The sequence below is a fragment of the Colobus angolensis genome, unplaced genomic scaffold (genome assembly GCF_000951035.1).
Source record: "Colobus angolensis palliatus isolate OR3802 unplaced genomic scaffold, Cang.pa_1.0 Scaffold51, whole genome shotgun sequence".
Lineage (NCBI taxonomy): Eukaryota > Metazoa > Chordata > Mammalia > Primates > Cercopithecidae > Colobus > Colobus angolensis.
Genome location: NW_012118599.1, coordinates 12,075,089 through 12,097,960, shown reverse-complemented (window position 1 = coordinate 12,097,960; position 22,872 = coordinate 12,075,089). Strand labels below are relative to the sequence as shown.

Sequence of the window (22,872 nt, the reverse complement as noted above, 5' to 3'; positions counted from 1 at the left end):
AAAAAAAAAAAAAAAAAAAAAAAAAAAAGGAAAAAGCAAAACAAAAAAACAAAAGACACAAAAAATTTCACAAGGGTTCCCACTCTGCATTGTTTTATTATCTCAAAGTTTAAATAAGATGTTCTGCCATTGGTCATTGTTATTCTTACTCTCAAATGTATTAGTACTTTTCCTGATGTACTTTGGAGGTTGATTCTTGAATTTCATAGACTTTCTGCTGGAATTTAATGGTGTCTGATTAGATGATGGAATGTAGATGGAGACAACCTTCAAGTGATAATGTCATTATTTTCTTGCTGTGTCATTACCTTGATGATTAAGATACAATTCTTTTTAAAACCAAATGGCACTAGTTATGTTTCTCAAATTAGAAAGCTATTTCAGTTATTTTAAAAAAATATAAAGCCATAACAAAAACCATTCTGTTTTTTAGTCCAGTGTTAATGAATGCAAAGAGATTAGATAGTAGTATTTAATGATGTTTATTTTCACTATATTTAATATGAGTATTTTTTTCACCTCCTTTACAGAGGAATAATGTTTATTGTTTAAAGGTGGGAAATGATGGTTAAGCCACCACATCTATTTCACAATATTTGACTGTATTATGCATTGTACAATGGATTTCATTTTTCATGTAATATGTCAGTTTTCTTACATGTAAAATAAAAGCAGTGGTAGGGCGCGGGGGCTCATGCATGTAATCCCAGCGCTTTGGGAGGCCGAGGTGGGCGGATCACGAGGTCAGGAGTTCGAGACCAGCCTGGCCAGCATGGTGAAACCTCGTCTCTAATAAAAATACAAAAAATTAGCCAGGCATGGTGGTAGCCACCTATAATCCCAGTTACTTGGGAGGCTGAGGCAGGAGAATCGCTTGAACCCGGGAGGCAGAGGTTGCAGTGAGTGGAGACTGTGCCACTGCACTCCAACCTGGGTAACAGAGTGAGACTCCGTCTCAAAAAAAAAAAAAAAGGAAATTCACAAGGGTTCCTACTCTGTACTGTTTTATTATTTCAAAAGTTTAAATAAGATGTTCTACTGCCATTGGCCATTGTTATTCTTACTCTCAAATGTATTAGTACTTTTCCTGATGTACTTTGGAGGTTGATCCATGAACTTCATAGACTTTCTGCTGGAATTTAAGGGTGTCTGATTAGATGGTGGAATGTAGACGGAGACAACCTTCAAGTGACAATGTCATTGTTTTCTTGCTGTGTCATTACCTTGATGATTTAGATACAATTCTTTTAAAAACCAAATGGCACTAGTTATGTTTCTCAAATTAGAAAACTATTTTAGTTATTTTAAAGAAATACAAAGCCATAACAAAAACCATTCTGTTTTTTACTCTAGAGTGTTAATGAATGCAAATAGATTAGACAGTAGTATTTAATTAATGAGGTTTATTTTCACTATATTTAATATGAATAAATTTTCACCTCCTTTACAGAGGAATGTTTATTGTTTAAAGGTGGGAAATGATGGTTAAGCCACCAAATCTATTTCATGATATTTGACTGTATTAGCATTGTACAATAGATTTCATTTTACATGTAATGTCTCAGTTTTCTTACCTATAAAATAAAAGCAGTCGCCGGGCGCGGTGGCTCATGCCTGTAATCCCAACACTTTGGGAGGCTGAAGTGGGGAGTTCAAGACTAGGCTGGCCAACATGGTGAGACCCTGTCTCTACTAAAAGTACAAAAAGTTAACCAGGCATGGTGGTACACACCTGTAATCCCAGCTACTTGGGAGGCTGAGGCAGGAGAGTTGTTTGAACCTGGGAGGCAGAGGTTACAGAGAGCCCAGATCATGCCACTGAACTCCAGCTTGGGCAACACAGTGAGACTCCGTCTCAAAAAAGAAAGAAAGAAAGAAAAAGCAGCGATGAATCAGGAAAAAAAAGAAGTGAACATAGTGAACAATGATACCAACCTTGAGAGCATGCAACAGCTGACTATGATTCTCTTAACAATTAATAAACCATTATAATTCTGTCAGTTATCACAGACGACTAGTACTAATGATCACAGTTGGCCAAAAGGCCAACAGTAAAATTATTATACTCTAATTTGTATATGGCTGTTACAGACATTATTGTTTTGGAAGGTGATATTTTTCATCATGTATACAACGTGGTTGTCTCCATTTTATGAGATGCTGACTTCACAGGCTTTCAAAATTCCTGATTTGCTAAAAATATTACTAATGAATGTTTATATTTTCCTCAATGTTAAGTCAAAGAAAAAGAAAAAAAAAACTGCTTAGTTACTTTCTGAAGATAAGTTTTGATGATGTGGTTCTGACTATGGTAAAGTAAGGAAGTGTGGACGACCAAAGAGCCAGGAGAACTTGAAAGAGCAGCAAGAAATAAATAAATCTGCTGAAATCCATTTCATTGACCTTCCCAAGGAAGAAATTTTAACTCCCCATGTGTCCAAAGAATTTAATTTCAATTAGTGCAAAAATGTAGCAAGATTTTTAGAAATACCTTTTTTTCCTCTCTTTTTTTTTGAGATGGAGTCTCGCTCTGTCACCTAGACTGCAGTGCAGTGGCGCTATCTCAGCTCACTGCAAGCTCTGCCTCCCGGGTTCACGCCATTCTCCTGCCTCAGCCTCCTGAGTAGCTGGGACTACAGGTGCCTGCCACTATGCCCAGCTAATTTTTTGTATTTTTAGTAGAGACGGGGTTTCACCGTGTTACCTGGGATGGTCTCGATCTCCTGACCTCATGATCCGCCCGTCTTGGACTCCCAAAGTGTTGGGATTACAGGCATGAGCCATCGCACCTGGCCAGAAATACCATTTTTAAAAGCTAGACACTGGGCACTAAATCTCAATTCTAAAAAGAAAAGACATACTACACACGAATTCATGGAACTTGCCTGGCTGCCAAAAATTTGCTATTTCACACTGGTACTATGGGGAAAGTATTTAAGAGAACTGCCAACTACACAATCTAGCTTCCTAAATTAGACCCATTCCATGTGTAAAGGAAAGTCACCTTTACACTCCAGAAAGTCTTCACTGCAAGCCAACTTTGTGCCCAGCACTATTCAAAGAACTGTGGAAAGGTAGATATATATTAATTCCTGACATATCAGACATCCAGGCCACTAAAATATCTGAGTACAAAGTGAAAAAAAAATATTGAAATATTTGGTTTATAGAAGTACTCACTGGTTCAGTCTTACTCTGAGCTAATATTTTCTCTAAAATTTTAATAAATAGGTAATACTGGAAAATTGCTTTAGAAACTCCAAATTATAGCATGGGGAAATATTAAATAATAAACTTTAATCTATCTCCTCAGCAACTACTACTTTTAACATTTTCATGTGTCCTTCCAGAGAATTCTATGTATATACTAGCATATATATGTATAAACATATAGCTATAAAAATATATCTTTAATTATCCCCTTAATATAAATAACACTATGTATCTTTCTGCTGCTCTATTCCTAAGAGGTGTGTTTGTGTGTGGTTACTAACATATTTTGGGAATTCTTTTCTATATCATATGCTAAACTTGCTATCCACATTTGGGTGTATTTCTGATCTTTCTAGGCTGCTCAATTAATCTATGTATTAACATCAAACTGAATTACTGTAGCTTTGTAATGTTTTGATATTGGGCCTAGTTATTTAATAACCCCCTCCCTAATTCTACTTTTCGAGAAATTTCCTGGCTCTTCTTGTATGTTTCATTTTCTATGTGAAATTCTGGATCACCTATTTAGTCCCTTCCCCAACCTATGATTTTGATTTTTAAAAACTGGGATCAGAAGTGCTGCATCTTTAAGCTCACACTTACCCTATAAAATACTCAGATTAAGTCTTAACCATGTGGCACACTAATATATAAAAATTATCTTGAATTTTATAGCTATCTAGAATTTTCCTATGTACGAAGACTGTTCACTTTTATTATCTCCTTTAACCTTTTAAACCACTGTGGCACCATGCAGGGGCCTATCTTTTGACTCTCACATTACAGATGGAGAGAGGCACATGGACTTGTCTTCAAGGCCTGTAGGTAAGGGCTCTGACACCTGGCCCAGGTCCAGGACTCTTCCCATTATACCAAAGGCTGAGGGCACTACAAGTTTTCAGGACACATTTTCATAATAGAGAATGCTACCATTTTAGAAATGTTGGCAGGCTGTCGAATTTTCAAACTTTAAATGAACTTTAAAACACAGTAATACTGGCACGTATCTTTGCACTATTTTTTTCTTTGCTACAATGCTGAGAATTCTCTTTTTCCCAAGGAAAGTAGAATCACAGCACGCCTGTGTTTATCGGCTTTTATTTGGCATAATTACAACAAAAAAAGATGAATTCTCTTCTACTCAGGAAACATGTGAAGCCCCATCTTCAACTTGCAGCTGTCTAGCTTTTTTATTTAGTCATATAGCACAAAATATTTTATGTTGGGAATTTCTTAACAGAATGAGAGAAGGGCTCTTTACTAAGAATGTAGACAACTACAGTCTGTATGGGAACCTGATGTATTTCATGGCTGCATGTGAATTTGTTATCCAAGAAGAGAACATAACTTCCAAATTTGAAAACAAGACGTCTAGACTCTTTTCTTAATTGACGACTACACATAAAAATGTATCATAAAAATGTGTCTGAAACGGTACAGAAGCATACCACTAACAAAAGCACTTTTATTGGAAAAATTAGGTTGTGTCTATGAGAACACACATTCATCTACCAAACAGATGCATCTTAATGTCCATATTATTCTGCTACTTGGGGTTCTTCAAATCTTGTCTTCCAAGTGGTTATTTTTGGTATCTAAACTTTTTTAGACAAAAGCTTCCTAAATGGATAGTGATGATTTGGTGCCACCCCTACCATATGGTTTCATGTGTAACTTGTGATTTTCATATCAAATGTTTATCAACTATCAACTTGAATCCTCATTATTTTCCATTTAACAGCTCACAAAATAGCCACGAGTAAAATCTGCCTTCATCAAGTACCATTACAAAGAATAATATTCTATTATAATAATATTCTATCCAGAGCCTAATAGTTGGGCATTGCTCCTTTGAATACTTTTTTAAAAAATTGCTGTCAAGAATAATTAGGTAGACAGAATGAATTTCTGTGATAAAAGTAACCATGAAGATTACAAGATTACATGTTTTATACATATCACCTAGTTACCTAAAAGCCACTTTTGCAAAATGATTAAAGAGTTTTATCAGTGAAGTTAAAAGATAATCCTCAGGAGCTTAAAATTGACAGCAAAGTTCTTTCTTGTTGGTTATGTGGAGCTTTGCTCCTCAGTGCTGAATGAGGTGCAGAGTGCAAAGGTCAATCAATTAAACAGGCATTTATTAGCTCCAATTATAGTTCCAGCATGGTGCCAAGAGCTCAGCTTCATAGTTTTCCCAGTATGGTTAGGACTATTCAATATGTTTAGTACATAACTACCCACTGAGCCTATTACTTTAAAACAGATATTACTCATGAGGTAGCTTGGACATTATTTTGCCTTGGATTCCTGAGGAATCAAGGATCAATCCTGGGTAGTAATAATCAAACAATCTTATGATTTCTTTTGGCTGCCCTGCAGTTATCCATATACTAATTAATCACAGGTAATGAAGTGTACATTTATATTAGGCACACCAAGTTTGAGAGGTCTAAAACTGATTAGGGAGATTAAAATTGGACTCTATTAGGTGACTGTTATCTCTTCAGACCATCATTCTGTATACTTGTCGATCCATTCATCCATCTTTTATATTGAGCTGCAAATAAACAGAAAGTATTATCCCTTGCTGAGAGAGGAACCAAGATGATTAAGATGCAGTCCCTTGGTCTACCTGAGGATACAGGTCCTCACCAGGTGTGGATCAGATCAGGAAATATGATGTATCTTGGAGCAAGTGGGTCAAAGCTTAGGACTAGATCCAAAAGGAGAAAACAGTTCAAACAAAGTCAAGGAAATAAGAAAGAGATGGCATTTGGACTCTTACTACCATGCCCTGTATCACCAGGAATTCCCTGGGCCCATATCTATCTAAATCTGAACATCCAGTTCTTTCTCTTTACCTTACCTCTAAAGAAAGTATGAGTGCTAAGAAGCTGTCTCAGGATAAAAGTAAAGACAGTGGCAAAATTCTCCCAACCGAGTGCATGAGAAATACTGCTACCAAAATTTGGAAGGGCCTCAGAGAGTTTGTTCATATAACATTACACATTTTTCTTTCCACTGGGGAGAAAGAAACACTTTCGACTTAGGTTTGAAGAAAAGTATGTAACTCTCAGATGCTGAAATAACCTGGCAACCAAGATTTCACAATTAAATTCTTAGGAAATTTCTGGAAACTGTATACATTCTCATCTAACTTGAATAATTTACGGTTCTGTTGAAATAGACTAAGAGAATAAACCAAAGATCATACTAGTTACCATAAACCAAAAATAAAGTTCTAAGGCCCCCTAACCATCTGAATGGACTTTCTCCTTGGCCAGTGCACTCTAAAATTTCACCTGAAAGACGATGGGAAGTGGGGGTTGGACACGCCACATTATACCCTCCAGCATGAACATCAACACAGACCTTAAGTCAATAAGAAACATTTACACTCTACTCTCTCTGAAGTCTGCTACCTGGAGGCGTTATCTGCATGATAAAAATTTTTGGTTTCCACAACCTCTTATTGTAACTCAGACATTCATTTCTATTGATAATAACTCAACCAATTGCCAATCAGAAAAATTTTAAATCTACCTATAACCTGGAAGCTCCTGACCCCTCCCCACTTTAAGGTGTCCTGCCTTTCTGGACCGGACCAACAAATGTATTTGATTGATGTCTCATGTCTCCCTAAAATGTATAAAACCAAGCCGCAACCCAACCACCTTGGGCATATGTTCTCAGGACCTCCCAAGGGCTGCATCATGGGCCATGGTTACTCATATTTGGCTCAGAATAAATCTTTTCAAATATTTTACAGAGTTTGACTGTTTTCATCAACATTATCAACTTAAAGTGTTATTGCTGAACAATTTTGTTGAATTATAGATTCTCTCATCTAGATGTTTCAAACATTACATTTTCACAGGTGTACAGAAACATATTTTAAGAGATGACAATGACTCTACACTAGTAGAAGTTTAGGAATCAGTAAAAGCAGAAGTAGGAACTATTTCTGGGTAAGGATCCTTCCTGATACTCAAGCTGGAAACTTATCATTAAATCTAATTCACAATACACCGCATCTTTCATTTTTTCCTTTCAATCTAAAACTTCCAACTTCACTAAGCTCTCATTCCTGGAAATGGTTTTGGTAGTTACTTTTTGGAACCTGCAATTTCTGTAGATCCTCATCTTTTTACCATACCCTTACTGCCTCTAAGTCTCATTCCCCATATGTGGTCAGTAATGTGATGGGCACTGGAAAGTAAAATGGTACTCAGCATGGGTCTGCTTGCCCACACAAGGGCAAACATGCAGGGCAGGAAAGGAGGCCAGCATTCGTGGATCTCAAGACACTCTGAAAGGTTTTGGTATAGAGAACATACTATTACTAACTGAAAATGGACATAGGAACATTAGGGAATTTTTTTGAAGGCTATAAAGAAAGCCAATTATGGGTCTGGGTCTTTGTCTCACACTCAAATTTCAGGCTGGGCTTCCCTTTGTGATTCTCTGAAGAGTACTATTGGCAAACTAGCATTATAATCTACATTTAAATTCTAATATGATAATAATGATTTCAAAATACTGCATTTCTTTAAGCACGTTCTATGTTAAGCACAGTGCTAGAAGCTTTGAAGTATTATTACTGACACTTATTAAATATTGCTAATTTGGGGGCTACGCACAGAGGCTCATGTCTGTAATTTCCCAGTACTTTGGGAGGCTGAGGCAGGTGGATCGCTTGAGTTCAGGAGTTCAAGGCCATGGGTAACATGGTGAGACCTCGTCTCTACAAAAAACAAACAAACAAAAAAAAACGACTTGAGCATGACAGTATATGTCTGCAGTCCCAGCTACTTGGGAGGCTGAGGTAGGAGGATTGTTTGAGCCTGGAGGCTGCAGTGAGCTGGGGTTGCGCCACTACATTCCAGCCTGGGTAACACAGTGAGACCCTGTCTCAAAAATAAAATAAAAAGAATTGCTAATTTTAACAAATCACAAAACTGGCTCAGGCAAGCTCTCTGACTCAAAAGCCCTTGAAAAACCATCAAAGACAGTAGAATGTTAACTGGTCATTTACATAAAATAGTACCCATGAAATTTTTGGTTCATTTAGAATAATCACTTTAAATGAGACTATATTTGAGACTGTATACACACACATTTACATGTTTACTTTACACACATATAGGTACAATATATGTACATTCTATCTAAAATATCATATATGTGTGTACATACATGTTTTTAAAAGTCAAACTGACATATTAATGGAAACACAGTCCTTCTCTGGTACTGATTTTCTATTAGCAGCAGCCCTACACATGCTACGTCTCTGAACAGCATGTCAGTGCCATGACTCTGTAAACACGCAAATGTGACTGACACACCCTTGAGACAGCTTTCACCTTGGTAGAGCACAGGGAGCACCACATAAATTTTCAGGAGTATAAATGAAGCCTCATGAGTCTTTTAGAATAAATACCTCCAGGCTAGGTGGGACCACAGCCAAGCAGCCTAGAAGTTCTATCCTTGCTTACAATAGTTTGTGAACTATGATACTGAGAGCTATGTAATCCAAGTATCTTAAATACTTCCACACCATTTCAAGTACAATCATGGAAATTTAAAAATACTCCTCTATCATCATATATTATATAGAAAAAACCCAGTTATTTGCAAAGTTTGCTTAAGTGAGATATTGGAGTACTTAAAACTTACTTTAGAATTTCTATCAGTAACGCCATGCTCTATCAGCAGAATATTGGCTTCCTCATTAGCAAATTCACTCTAAGTAAATTCACTGAGGGTAATCTAGTGATACAGCTGGTAACCTATGACATTAAGTTAAAGAGTATGTTCAATGATCAATGTATCTCTAGAAAATCAGTTCAAAATGACGCATCATTTTATCAAACGTTCTTAGGAATTAGCTAAGATCTCTCGTTAGAAATATGAATTCCCTTGAAACCACTCCCACAAATAGCCAACATTTTAAGTAACTGCCAAGCCACCTGCTTTTCTGCAAGAAACATCATGAAACTCACAAGTTAGTAAAGTTTTGGAAAGCCTACAAAATCCCTGTCTTTCTAAGTTTACATATTTTGTTTCAGTGACTTTATTTCCTCTTTTCTGAGAATTAAAAATTCTCCACATCAGATTTATAGTTCAAGGCACAGACTTATTTGCAAAAGAAGGACTTGTAAGTAGATGCCAAAGAACCCTTCTTTATCACTTTAGTCTTGACTTGGCACAGTGTTTCAGATGGTATTCATTTGGAATAAAGAGATCGATGATATAACTTGTCCAATCCTCCTTCATAAGTGGCTTTACTAGAAGTGGGTAAGGGCATAAAAATATAAATTCATCTGACTGTAGGCAACCAAAAACATACCAACTCATCTTGGAGTAATTTAACCAATAAGATGATTTAGAGGACAGTTCAGTGGCACCATTTTGGGAAGGCAAAAGCTTAGCAGAAGGAACATAAATCAAAGGTGACTGGCAGGTAAAGGATATATGCTGCAATCAGCCAAATCATGTGCACACTGGCACAAATTCAATAAGATCATTTACAAAATTTTTAAGGCAGAAGTACACAAAAGGGGGTCTGGTGCTAACTAAATCCACAGATAGCTTACATGCCACTGAAATAAACACTTCCAGATGCGGGTGTACAAAAACCTTTCACAGAATGAAATGTTTTCTTTCATAAATCTGAAGGAGGGACACTTAGCAGGGAAGGGCAAAAATGCCTGAAATTGAGCCTGAACTTCTTACAGACTGGAAGTGTTTGTTGAGGTGGAATGATTGTACGGGTGATGATCAACTACATAGCGAGTCTCCTTTAGAAGCATCACTACAATCAATAAGACTGGATTTCTGTTAAATTGTAGAAAAAGTGTTAATTCATCATTTCATAAATCCTATAAAATCTGATGTGTAAGTTAGTGCTGCTCTCATTACATTCCTTACAGTTTGTTTTTGAGGGGGCGTGGAAGAGCAATGATAGAGATGATGGGTTCTCACAGAGATAAAAGCTGCTAATCAAAGTTTAGGAAAATAATGCTTTGGATCTTACCCAAAGCTACTGCAGGCATGGCTTTAATGAAGAAAAAAAAATCAAAACCTGGTCAGATTAGGCATCTTTTAAGAATGCATGACCAAATTCATTACCGGTTTAGAAAGTCAATTTGTTCATCAAAACAGCATAATATATGGGACTTTCTGGTCATATATACAAACACTCCCAGAAGTTCAAACAGAAAGCTACGTGTCTTTTTTTTTCTTTAAGTTTAGATGACTTCTGCTTTGAGCTACCCCCACCCTTAACCAGGAAATCCCCCTGAAATTAGTTTCTCTGGTGAATCTTTAATTTAATGCCAGTTCTTTGTTAAGTATCTGAGCACTGAATTTAGTCTTGAGAACATTTCTAATTATCTGTTCTATGCATTCAGCCAAATTGTAAACTTGCTATTTTTTATTCTCTCACTCAGGGTCTTATTCTACTTATTCTATATAGTAAATAGATCTTGAATACATTTTGTCTTCTCTGGTCTCATGCCATAGCCTCAGAAGATGCTCTTTTAGCCTCTTGCCTGCAATATTGCAGTGCCACCTAATTTGTTTCTTTGCCTATTATATCTCCTCACACCAGTCTCTTCTCAACACAATCACTTCTCTCTCTCTCCTTTTTTTTTTTTTGATGCAGTGTTGCTCTGTTGCCCAGGCTGGAGTGCAGTGGCGTGATCTCAGCTCACTGCAACCTCTGCCTCCCAGGTTCAGGAGATTCTCCTGCCTCAGCCTCCCGAGTAGCTGGGACTACACGTGCGTGCCACCACACCTGGTTAATTTTTTATATTTTTAGTAAAGACAGGGTTTCACTGTGTTAGACAGGATGGTCTCCATCTCCTGACCTCGTTATCCGCCCACCTCAGCCTCCCAAAGTGCTGGGATTGCAGGTGTAAGTCAGCGTGCCCAACCCACAATCACTTATTTTTCTACAATTCAGAGCTGTTCATGTTAATACTTTGCTTAAAAAAATCTGAAATAGCTCCTTAATGACTATATCTGTTGTTTAAAAGAAAATTTCCCACTGTGGGCAGTGGCTCACATCTGTAATCCCAGCACTTTGGGAGGCCAAGGCAGGAGGATCACTTGAGGCCAGGAGTTAGAGACCAGTCTGGGCAATAGAGTGAGATCCCATCTCTCCAAAAAGTTTTAAAAAATTAGCCAGCATGGTGGTGCATAGCTACTTGGGAGCCTGAGGTATGACGATCACTTGAGCCTGGGAGATGGAGGCTGCAGTAAGCTATTACTGCACTACTGCATCACAGCCTGGGTGGGTGATAGAGTGGGACCTTGTTTCTTTAAAAAAAAAGAAGACAGAAAAGGAAAAAAATTTTCCAAACAGAACCGGAGAACCCCAATATATTTAAGAGACAAAAATCTGTATAACTAGAGAAAACACTATTATTTGTGGAAAATTCATAATGTATTTTGGCAGAACAGTTTGATAACTGCCGGCCTAAATCATAAAGTCTGGGTAAACTGGCTTGCAATTAAAAGTCCTTCTCAAAATGGCATCACTCTATCTTTGATGCTTCATCTCATCTCAACGTACTCCAGATTCAGTTCCTCATCTCTGCCTGAACAGCCATGCTACTTTCATACATCTATTTTATTTTTCATTTTATTCCTGCCCCTCTGTGTGCCTGTATTGTTTTTTCAAAATCACTACTCATTCCCTTCACCTCTGTTTTATAAAGTCAAATATTAAACACTCTAAAAGTTTTCCTTCACTTCCTCACGCAGATTGTGCCATCCTTTCACTGTATCTGAGGCACTGTCCATCTTCTAGTTACAACATCAATCACATGGCACTGCTTATTTATTCACCTCCTTTGCTGTATTTGAATAACTGGTTTCTTATCTCCATACACCATACCTCCTTCCCAATACACTTCTAACACAATGTTTGGCATATGCTTATTGAATAAATGCAGATATCAAAGCTATAAGGATCTCAGGACACATGTGGATGTTAATAATAGTCACATGTAGTTCAGTTGTACAGATATGGATTCTTGTCCATACTCAAAAATCAAGTGCTGTCCTTTGTACGTGAAGTGTGCTTTGATTCTATCAGGAAGGCATGTACTTTGGATTGTTTTTCTAGCAGTGGTGGGTGACAGATTGACTCATAGCAGTACACAGTCTTGCCTTGCCTCCTTATTAACTTTTTATTTTAACCATTTGCGAGCTGGTTGTGTGAGCAATAGACATTGCTTGCCATCAAAAATTAAGGCAAAGTTAGGTCACCAACATGAAGATCAACCCCTAATACTTTATTCTTTAGACAGTGGCTTCAGAGAAAACCATACTGTAGAAACCAAGCTAGCTCTCTTTTCTTTTTTCTCTTTCTCTTTTGAACACCAAAACCCTGCTTGGATGAGAACTATTTGTCAACTATAACTCATTTATTCATTAGGATCTTACCTTAATTAGGTCTTGAATACCGGTATGGTTTTTGGGTTAGATCAGTAATACAGAGTAAGATCAGAGCCAGAAATGTAGTCTCTGATGTCTCTACTGGAAACTGTAAAATCTGCACAAGTGTTTGAATTGGATTGACAGAAATCTGTAGGCCAGGCTGTGAACTTCTGCAGCCCAAAAGTCAACTCAAATACTCCCTTCCTGCTATTTCCACCAGAGAGGCACAGCAGCCCAACTGTCACCTTGAATGCACCTGGGCAAACTCAGAGCCTGACACTGGGCTCTGTCCTCATGACCTCTGCCAACTAATCAGTCAAAATATTTCCTGATCTAGAGAGCATACTCCACATATTGGGCATATGCCCAGAACTGCGAGTGCACTCTAATCAGGTGGGAGAACCTATCCAGGTGCCAGGGCAAGAATTAACATCTGACTGACATATGGACTATGAATTTTCTCTTCTCGCAGCCTAGAGTCATGCAGAGGCAGTATGTGGGGGTGGGATATTTGATCTGTGCATACATAGCCTAGGGGATTTGGTTTAAATCAAATCATAATTAAAACACTGGTTAGGAAAACAAGGCATAATTATTTTTTTCCTGCACATTTTAACTAACTTGCATATAGTCTTAAATATATGTTGGGCACAATAAGAGTAAGGTATCAGTTTCATTTTTGAAAGGTGCAAATTTCCTATTTAAAACAATCCATTTATTCTGTTCTGGGATTAACTTTGCAACTACGTCAGTAAATTAAATGACATTTCAATGATTACATTTGTTGACTAAAGTTATGTAACACTATTTAAGAAATCACCAAAAAGTAAATCACCTACAGTTCAACAGGCTCTCATCACAGGTATTTGGAGGTGATTTTTTTTTTTGTCACATTATCAATAAAAGAGTATACAAATGTTTCACTTAAACAAAACACACTCATGAATGTTAGATGTTTCTGGCAATAGTAAATAAATAATCTATTTAAATAAAACTGATACGTTATTTTTCTAATATTCAACTAATTTGTATATAAAATGCTTAAAAAATGAAAATAGTATTTTTGCTAGGTCAACATGAGCAACTTAATGTACTGAAAGAGTTATCTTTCTGAGTATTTATAATCTTCTTGTTTCTTCATAGACTTAAAAGAAGTTTCTTGCCACTTTTAGAGCACAATTTTAAAATTTAGAAATAGCTCAACTTAGTTTAGTTCTTCCTGGCTAATCCTTGTGCTGCTTTCATGAATTTATGACTTAAACGAATCCTGTAGTTTTTTTTAAAGACATATTTTCCTTTTCAGAGTCACTCCAAGGATTTTGTTCATTTGATTTCCATTCCTCCAGAAGATTGCAAAGACCTAGAAACTATAACATTTAAACCTCAAGATTTAGTCCTTTTAGAATATTCCACTCAAAAGGTTTCTCTTTGGTGTAAGCTACCCCTTTCCTTGCACCCATGATAAATTCTTCCTCTATTCCTCCAGATATAGTATACCTGTTATAACAAAAAGGGATTAATTTCTTGAAGTACTACCAATTTAAAAAGACTTTGAAATATATAAACTTGGAGAAACTACAGAGGGATGATTAAGATTGTCATGTTTCATTACTACTTTATGCCCCCCATTAGAGATGAGTGATTCGGTTTTTCAGACTATGTTCCTGAAAATTCTAGAATTCTTTGGAGTATTCTAGGGTCTTCTTAGATGTTTGGTTTGAAAGTCTATCACAACTTTTGTGCTACTCCAAATACAGGTTATGTCATCCACTATTTTATATTTGAACTTCTTATAATTGTTTGGTGGATTAGTAAGTTGTGTCTTGGAATTTACATTTGTTTTGTTTTTGATATTTAAAGCAGCCCAAATATACTCTATATAAAATTGTGCAAGTAAGTCTGTCACCTTAGGATGTATGTCCTGTGCTGAACTAAATTTGAGGTGTTTACTAATAATACAAAATGAAAGCAGGAAAGAGCAAAATGTGTTTGAATAGTCACTGTATACCACAGAGAAAACATTAGTTGTTGGCAATACCAGGATTTTTAAAAATAGAACTGAATAATTTCTTATAAACAAATGTACTGGCTACCCCAAGGTAAGATATTGCTGCAGAGAGTTTAAATGAGATAAGATCTCTCTTCCCCACATCTGCCTGCCGATTTAAAAAAAAAATTAACTGAACAATTTTATAATATAACATGATCGTACCAACTCCATCTGGCAACCTAGAATCATGATGCTATGCTTACAATAGCGGAAAATGAAGTTCACCAAATATGGTTTCAATAGACGAAGCAAAATAAATTTAACTCTCAAACTTCAATAAATATTTGTCAGAGGAGAGTCCTCAGATGACGGAGATTTTCTTTGTGACACCTTTGAGTAGCTTCTAGTGTTTTAAGACTCATTAAAAAATATTTTCCAGAAAACCATGAAGAAGTATGCTGGATAAGAAATCCACATATTGATTTCCTCTAAACACTTTCCAGTTTAGAAATATAAGCACGTGTCAGATATTGTTAGTGAAACAATTTTCAAGCAAATAATTTTTACTATTTCTTTTGCACCAAGACTACTGCAGGCCTGTGCAGCACATTATTAAAAACGGCTGTATTTTGAATCAAACTCTTTTCAATGCTGTGCAACTAAAAAGTATACAGAAATAAAGTGGACATTAATGAATATAATATTCCAAATGTCATCCATAACTTTGACTTCAAAATACACCTATACTTAATGAAATTTTAAGAGTGGATCTTCCTTATACAAATACAGACTTAATACCTCTTGGAATACTTGTCTTCTACAGAATTTAGTTTAGGAAATGCTGTATTTTTAGAATAAAACCACTTAAAGAGTTAAGAATACAGGCCAACCTGTAAAGAAAAAGTTTAATGGGTAGGATTAATGAAAATTTATTGAAGCCTATGGTACCAGTGAGCCACAGAATTTTAGCTGCTATACACAGAAAAGGCTCTGGTGATTAAAATTAAAAGTGATTATATTAAATGTTTCATATTTTTCTGGAAAATACTCACTTTCAGGTTATTCTTACATGATAAATATGCTACATGTTAATTTTTTTTTCCTTAGGATCAGTGGCCTATAGTTTTAAACATGTGTTTGGGCTCTAATCTGTAATAATAGATTTAGTACTCCCAAAAAATTTATTAAGAAAATTTTCACTTCCAGTAAAAACACATATAATTTAATTCCACCCAATTTCTACTTGGTATTTACATTTGAAAATTATTCTAATATTTTGTGACATTTAATTTTCCAGGTTGAACACATAAGATGCAGACAAATCTAATGTGCTCATGACATAAATATTCACAAATATGAAATTCTCGATCAAAATAGTCATAACCATCTGCTATGCCACTTTTGTTTTTAAAAGTTCAATGTGGAGAATTCTTTAAAAATTTTTCATATTTTTGATCCCTATTAGTCCATTATGAACATCCCTAAACTAATGATATGAAAACATCTCTAGTACGCTCTAATACATTTACATCAAAGTAAATGGCCACAGTAATCTGAGTGTCAGGAGGCTGGATTCTAGAGTTGGTTCTGTCATGCACTTGCAACATGTCTTTGGGTACATCACAAAGCTTCTTGGAGGTCCAGACTAACTGGCTAGCTCAAGTCCTTGCCAGTTTTAAAATCCTATGATTCTGTCTCAATTTAAGGCAGCTGAGTAAAGACTAAAGAGACTTGTTTCTACAGATGCACTTAAGGTATCATTCAGGTTAATGACCATGCTTAAATGAGCAATTTTATTGTCTCACTATTCTAGTTCAATAGAAAGTTATCTGATAACATGCGAGTTCAGAGGGTTAACATTTTTCTACCGTGAATATCAGGAGAAACTAAAATAGATTTAGGCATTACAGATGGGATTATGTCATCACACTCAGCGAACACAGTTTCCTTTCTCTGGCTTTCAAAATTACAGACCTGGGTTTATATCAGCAATTTACAGCACTTCCCATTGAAACCTAGGCTTGAGTAGGTAACCATGGGTACCACCCACTTTGAAGATCTAGATAAAACATGTCTGACCACCTTCCCTGTGACATAAGAGAACACCAGATTACCCTTCAGAGTATTTTCTCTGAGAGAAAAAACCAAATGCTCTAATCGTAAAATTTCTAAATGCTTTTTACTTCTAAACCTGAACAAGTAAATTCTGAGAATGTTTTTGTTAAAACCATTACTATTACCATTCAAAAGCATTTGAATTTTTAGGTTGTGAAAAAAATACTCTTCAAACAAATGCCAATGAATTTTCTGATGGGACAATTCATTTAAACCTTTGTTACACCCATTTTTAGACCCTGATGCCCTTCCTAAATATTGTATTCTTTATATATTCAGGTAGTACGTACAAAACATTACCAATAATTTTGGAAAATAATACAGAATAGAAAACAGAAAGACCTGAGATATGCTTGTAGTATTTAATAGATGATAAATAAAGCAATCCTAATAAATAGGAACTGGATAGATTACTCATTTAATTGACTGACATATTTTGATATTTAGTTTTTATATTATAGAAACTCTCATACCATATATTAGATAAAAATGTAGAATTATAGTTGAATACATAAAAATACAGATGTATATTTAATTTTAGGTGATACAATTCTCTAAATCATAAGACAATGGAAAATTATAGAGGAAAATATTAGATCTAACTACATAAAATCCTATTATTGAAAAAATATCAAATTGGAAAAAATTTAAGATAAAGGGAGAATTGGGAAAAATACCTGCAACAACCCTGACAAAAAGTTTTACTGTTCATAATTGATAAATGTCTTAAAAAGTTTTTTAATTACAAAAATTTATTCACATAAGTTAGCAGATTCATACAAGTAAATCTAATGCCCTACAAAAAATGGCAAAGACATAATCACAATTCAAAGAAATACAAATTATTAGCAAATACATAAAAATGTTCAATATCATTAGTTATCAAATATAAATTAAAACAAAAGTATCCTATAACTCACTAGCTGTATATGAACTTGGGAAGGCTAGTTACAGTCTGTTAAGTTTTCTCATTCATAAAATAACAATAGTTTCTATTTGTTAAGGTGTCATGAGGCCTCTGTGAGTTAGTACAGTGCAGTCCATGATGCATGAGTGCTCAATAAATATTAGCTGCTATAATTGCTACTTTTTTTTGCCTGGAAAATGACAAAAATAAAACTGATAATATTCAATGCTGATTTGAGTTTATACTCTCATATACCACTTATACAATTATGAAGTCACTCATGTTTTCTAAGAATTATTTTGGCAAGATTATCAGGAAACTTAAAAGGACTGATTCTTTGATGCAGGAATTTCACTTCTAGTAATCTATCATGAGGAAACAACCAGATAGATGGGTAAATGTTTACATACAAGCATATCCACCTATCACTATTTATAACCTAAATACAGAACAAAATGGAATGGTTAAGTGAATAAAGGTACAGTTAGATGTATAAGGTGTACTATGAAGCTATTACAAATCATGTTTTTAAGGACTACATAATATACTATAAAATGAGTAACAATATTTGCTAAATTATTAATTATTAGAATAATTTTATGAATATACAAAGAAAAGGGGCAGGATGAAAAGGTAGTAATATATTAACAGTAGTTATCTCTAGGACATAAGTTTTATTCTATTCTTTATTTTTCTATATTTTCATAATTTTCTAACATAGTAGCATTTCTTTCATAATGAGTAAATGAAGAAACTTTAAAAGTTGAGAAAAATAAGCCAAGTAATTAAAAAATGTATCAACTTTGATATATGATCATCAATTTCTGAAAACCTTTTCAATAACTTATAAAAATATGTAAAATCACAAAGACTGAAACTGAAGAAACTTCATAAATGAGGTCACCCATTTGTTCTTTAGATTTCTGTTCCACAGAGCTAGTATGCAAAATCTAGCTGGTATGCAAAAAATTGGGTGGTAAGTATGTACACTCAGTTGCTAAGACTTATTTATGATGATCAGTGATTTAAAAAAATCATGTTCTTTAACTGTTATTAATACAAAAAGTAAAAATGAACATTTATTTTCAGGAACAATAACCTTTAAATAGTATTTCAATTTTAATGGTATAAACTATTAGTCCATAAACAAACCACATTATTATTTAAATTTTTAGTTTTTCCCGGGCTTATAGAGTAAAGCCAGATACCCTCTGTGTGTCCTGTGCACACACATTTGAGTGTGGTTGAGTGGGATGGTTTCCGCTTACTTTGTATTATCTCTTTTAAAAAATATACCATAGCTACTACTACTTCCACTATTACTAATATAATTTATTAAGAGCTTACTACATGTTAATTAAGTTCACAGTACTTAGTACTTCTTAAATCCTATCATGAAGTATAATCTAATATCCTTACTTTAGAGATGAGGAAACAGCCATAAAGTGGTGAAGAAACCTGTGTAAGACTACTTAGCTTGTAGGTGGCAGGGCTGGGATTTGGACCCTGGCCATTTAGCTCCAGGATCAAAGTTCTTAATCACCACACAATATAACTTCACATATTATCAACTACTATGAATAAAAACGCAATATAAGATGGCAAACATCAAAATCACTCAGGACATGCTAGGTTGCAAAAGCACTCTAGAATACTGCAGATAAGAGAATCTGAAGTGATTTTTAGAATTAAGAAAGATAAACAAGAAGCAAAAAAGTAAAATTAGTTTCTCTAAAGGTTCTTTAGAGTGTGTATACAGAAAGTGAGGTGTGGTGGGGACAGTTGCAAAAGTGTGTATTTCGGGAGAAAGTGTTTGAAGCTAGGTGTTAGAAGGCCTGAATTTTATCTCTGGTTTAATTTAATTTAATCTAATAAATAGCTTGACTTAGGAAAATTACTTAAGAAGGTAACACCTTCTCTTATCTTCTGTGTAGAATTGAGAATAAATGAGAATACGGAAAGGAAACAAATCACCAATGAAAATCAATATGCCAAAGAGTGTACTGTCGTTAACTGCTGAGTGGGGATGGATGGCATGTGTCTCCACAGCACTCGTGAATGTGGTGTTCACATGTGTGTGGCAGGTGACTGATGTTTATGCCATTCTCCCTGTATACTTCCTACTCTAGGAGCTACTACAATTCAAAGCATTGTTTGTATTCTTCTCTTTATACCTAAAGCTAATGTGGCTTTAAGTATTCCTTTATCATTTTAAATAATTCCTAAGGTGAAATATTCACTTACAATTCTTCATATAATGAATTATATTCCTGAAGTTGATCAAGTCATTTGGTATGAAATTATTTCAGAGTCATATAGTAGACAGAAAGATGACTCGCTAAAAGGAGATTTTAAAATATACTATCTGAATTGTTTCCATGTAAACTATTAACAATATCAAATTATTGGAAACTGGATATATATACATTGTTACGGGTATTCTAAACCAGATGTTTCATTTAAATATATACCAAAAACTCTAGATTCAGGATGACATGCTATGAAGACAAAATCTCTATGCTTCATAAATATAAACTAGTTGTTCATTGGCATTTTAATTTACGAAGTACATTTTACATTGGAGGCAAGTCAGTTCAGCCTTTCTATATGAAAATATAGGTGTCAATCTATGATTACTATAGAAGCAGCCCACATACTTTTTCTCTTGTTAGGAGCTGCAGCTCAAAGCCTAGGTGGCAAAGTGTCCCCACTGCAGCTTAAAGTACCATGTCAGGTCCTCAGAGTGGACTTTAGGGAACTGAACATCAGCATCCCCAATCATGGTAAGTTTCTACCACGAGCTCCTTTTTTTTAGCAGCTTGAGGTATGTGGGAGCCAAGACAGGGTGGCTGCATTATTGACACACACAGTCTACAAATCCATCCCATTTTAAAGAGATAATTTTTAACTTCAAAAGGAAGATTTATGTATTATATACTGTGAAACTGTGTCACCCTGGTCATACAATTCATGGTATAAAATAGCGTAAGCAGCCTGGGCACAGTGGCTCATGCTTGTAATCCCAGCACTTTGGGAGGCCGAGGTGGGTGGATCACCTGAGGTCAGGAGTTCAAGGCCAGCCTGGCCAACTTGGTGAAATTCTACTAAAAATTACAAAAAGTAGCTGGGCATGGTGGTGGGCACCTGTAATCACAGCTACTCAGGAGACTGAGGCAGGGAGAACTGCTTGAACCTGGGAGGCGGAAGTTGCAGTGAGCTGAGATTGCACCACCGCACTCCAAAATGGGCAACAGGGCAAGACTCTGTCTTAAAAAAAAAAAAAAAAAAAAAAGTGCAGGCATATTCACTCTGTAATATGGGCAAATTCTCATAGCTGAAGATAATGGAGCAGACCTTTCCAGGTGGCGGTACCCTTCTGGGGAATAATAACACCTTGGATGCCCCTCTGGGGTGGAGTTTGTTACCAATTGCTGTTCATTTTGTTTGATTGCTCTACTAGTGGCTAACTGAATCTTCCAGGTCATGGCTCATTTATTTTCCAGATGTATTTAAATTAAGCATTTTAAAATTGTGTCATCAGTTTTAAAAAGCCCATTCTTTATGTTTATTTTAGCTTAGGCAATATCTGAACCTAGCTTAAAGTACATTTTTATCACACACTAATACTACAGTTTTAGATTGTAAAAGTAGTAATACATAAGTACCAGGTTGGACATGGGGGAAAAGATATACATATACACATGTATGTAAATAATGTCGTCAACCAAGATGGCTCTCAAGTGATCTGTCCAGTCTATTTGAAAAACAACAACTTTGAAGAATGAAGCAGCTGCCACTTCTTTTTGAGGAAATAATGCAGGCTTCATGATTAGGAGGTTTTCTCTTTGTATTGGATACATTTTCCTTTACGTAATTTTATTCATTACTTTTAGTTACCATTTTAGGTTATTTCTCAAAAATCATGTTTCCCTTTGCTATCTTTTAATTGCTTCTCGATTATTACCAAACACTGCCTCTTTTTTCCTCTTTTTCCCCTCCATTGTCTCAACCTATTCGTCATTATTTGACTGTTATCAATGGATTTGATATTTTTAATCTTTCATTATAAATTTTTTTTTTCAATTTCAGTTGGTTTTTAAATTCTTACTTCCAATTATCTCTTATTTTTCTCATTCATAATTTTCCATATTGATCTTCCTTCTGGCCTGTCATTTAAAACAGCTTCACCTATCATGTAAAAGAAACTTGATTTAATTATTTCTTTTCAGTTATAAGACTCTAAAAACATTCATGCAAAAGGATATATTGGTTTAATCAGCAATATTAAAATAATGTTCTTATGCAAGATAAACTTCAAATATTAAAAGTGCAAAGCATCACCATTACAGAGAGCTTCTGGGACACTTATAAAGCATGTTCTTCCTGTTACACAGAGAATCTATCTATATAATTAACAAAAACGAATAAAAATAAAGAATGGAAAGAAAGCATTCTATTTAAACATAAGGAAAAAAGATAATATAGACAAAATCATGACTTTTATGAATAGTAAAATCCACTCTTAGGTAAAAATGTATACTATGTAACACTTATTATTTATTTTTTCATTTGTTTATATATAATGTTATACATATGTATTTTCATTAGCTTGTTAAAACAGAATACCAAAAAAGTAAATCTGACTATTCCTCAGTTATGTATATCAAACTCTACTTTCTGTTGAACTAGTTCCTTATAGAGTAGGACTTGAAGAAATTCCTCTTAACACAAGTAAGATTTTTTTTTTAAAGGGCCATAAGATGAGCATTTAATTAAAACACACACATCTGCACACACTTTCTTTAGGCTGCTGAAATATCAGGTCTTCAATTCCCCATTAAAACAACACAAAACCCTGATTATAAGTTTTCAAATCATTTGAAGATGTAAAAGGCTGTCTGCATTTCAGCTTAGTTCAAAGCCAGTAAAGAAATATCTCTTCTTCTTCCAACTAAAAGCATGTTTAGGAGAAGGATATCTGATAGAAGTGGTAATGCCAATCTAACCAATTTTAAAATACAAAGTGCTACTAGCAATATTTGGATACATATAATTTCAGAATAACGTTTTATAAACTTAAGCTTTGAAAAATAGAAACTATAAACCCCAACAAAAAAACTTAATTTGTAATTGAAAGAAAATAATATTTTGTAGAAAAAAGTGTCCTTCCAAAAAGAGACGAAAATGGCTTTCATTT

At 35.0% G+C, this 22,872-nt stretch overlaps 1 protein-coding gene across 1 annotated transcript in view; it reads right to left on the bottom strand.

Annotated features, from left to right (window-relative positions):
• The window catches only part of SUPT3H (suppressor of Ty 3 homolog (S. cerevisiae)), a 520,947-nt gene that overhangs the window by 52,503 nt on the left and 445,572 nt on the right, over positions 1 to 22,872 (bottom strand). The gene's annotated exons all lie outside the window — the stretch shown is intronic.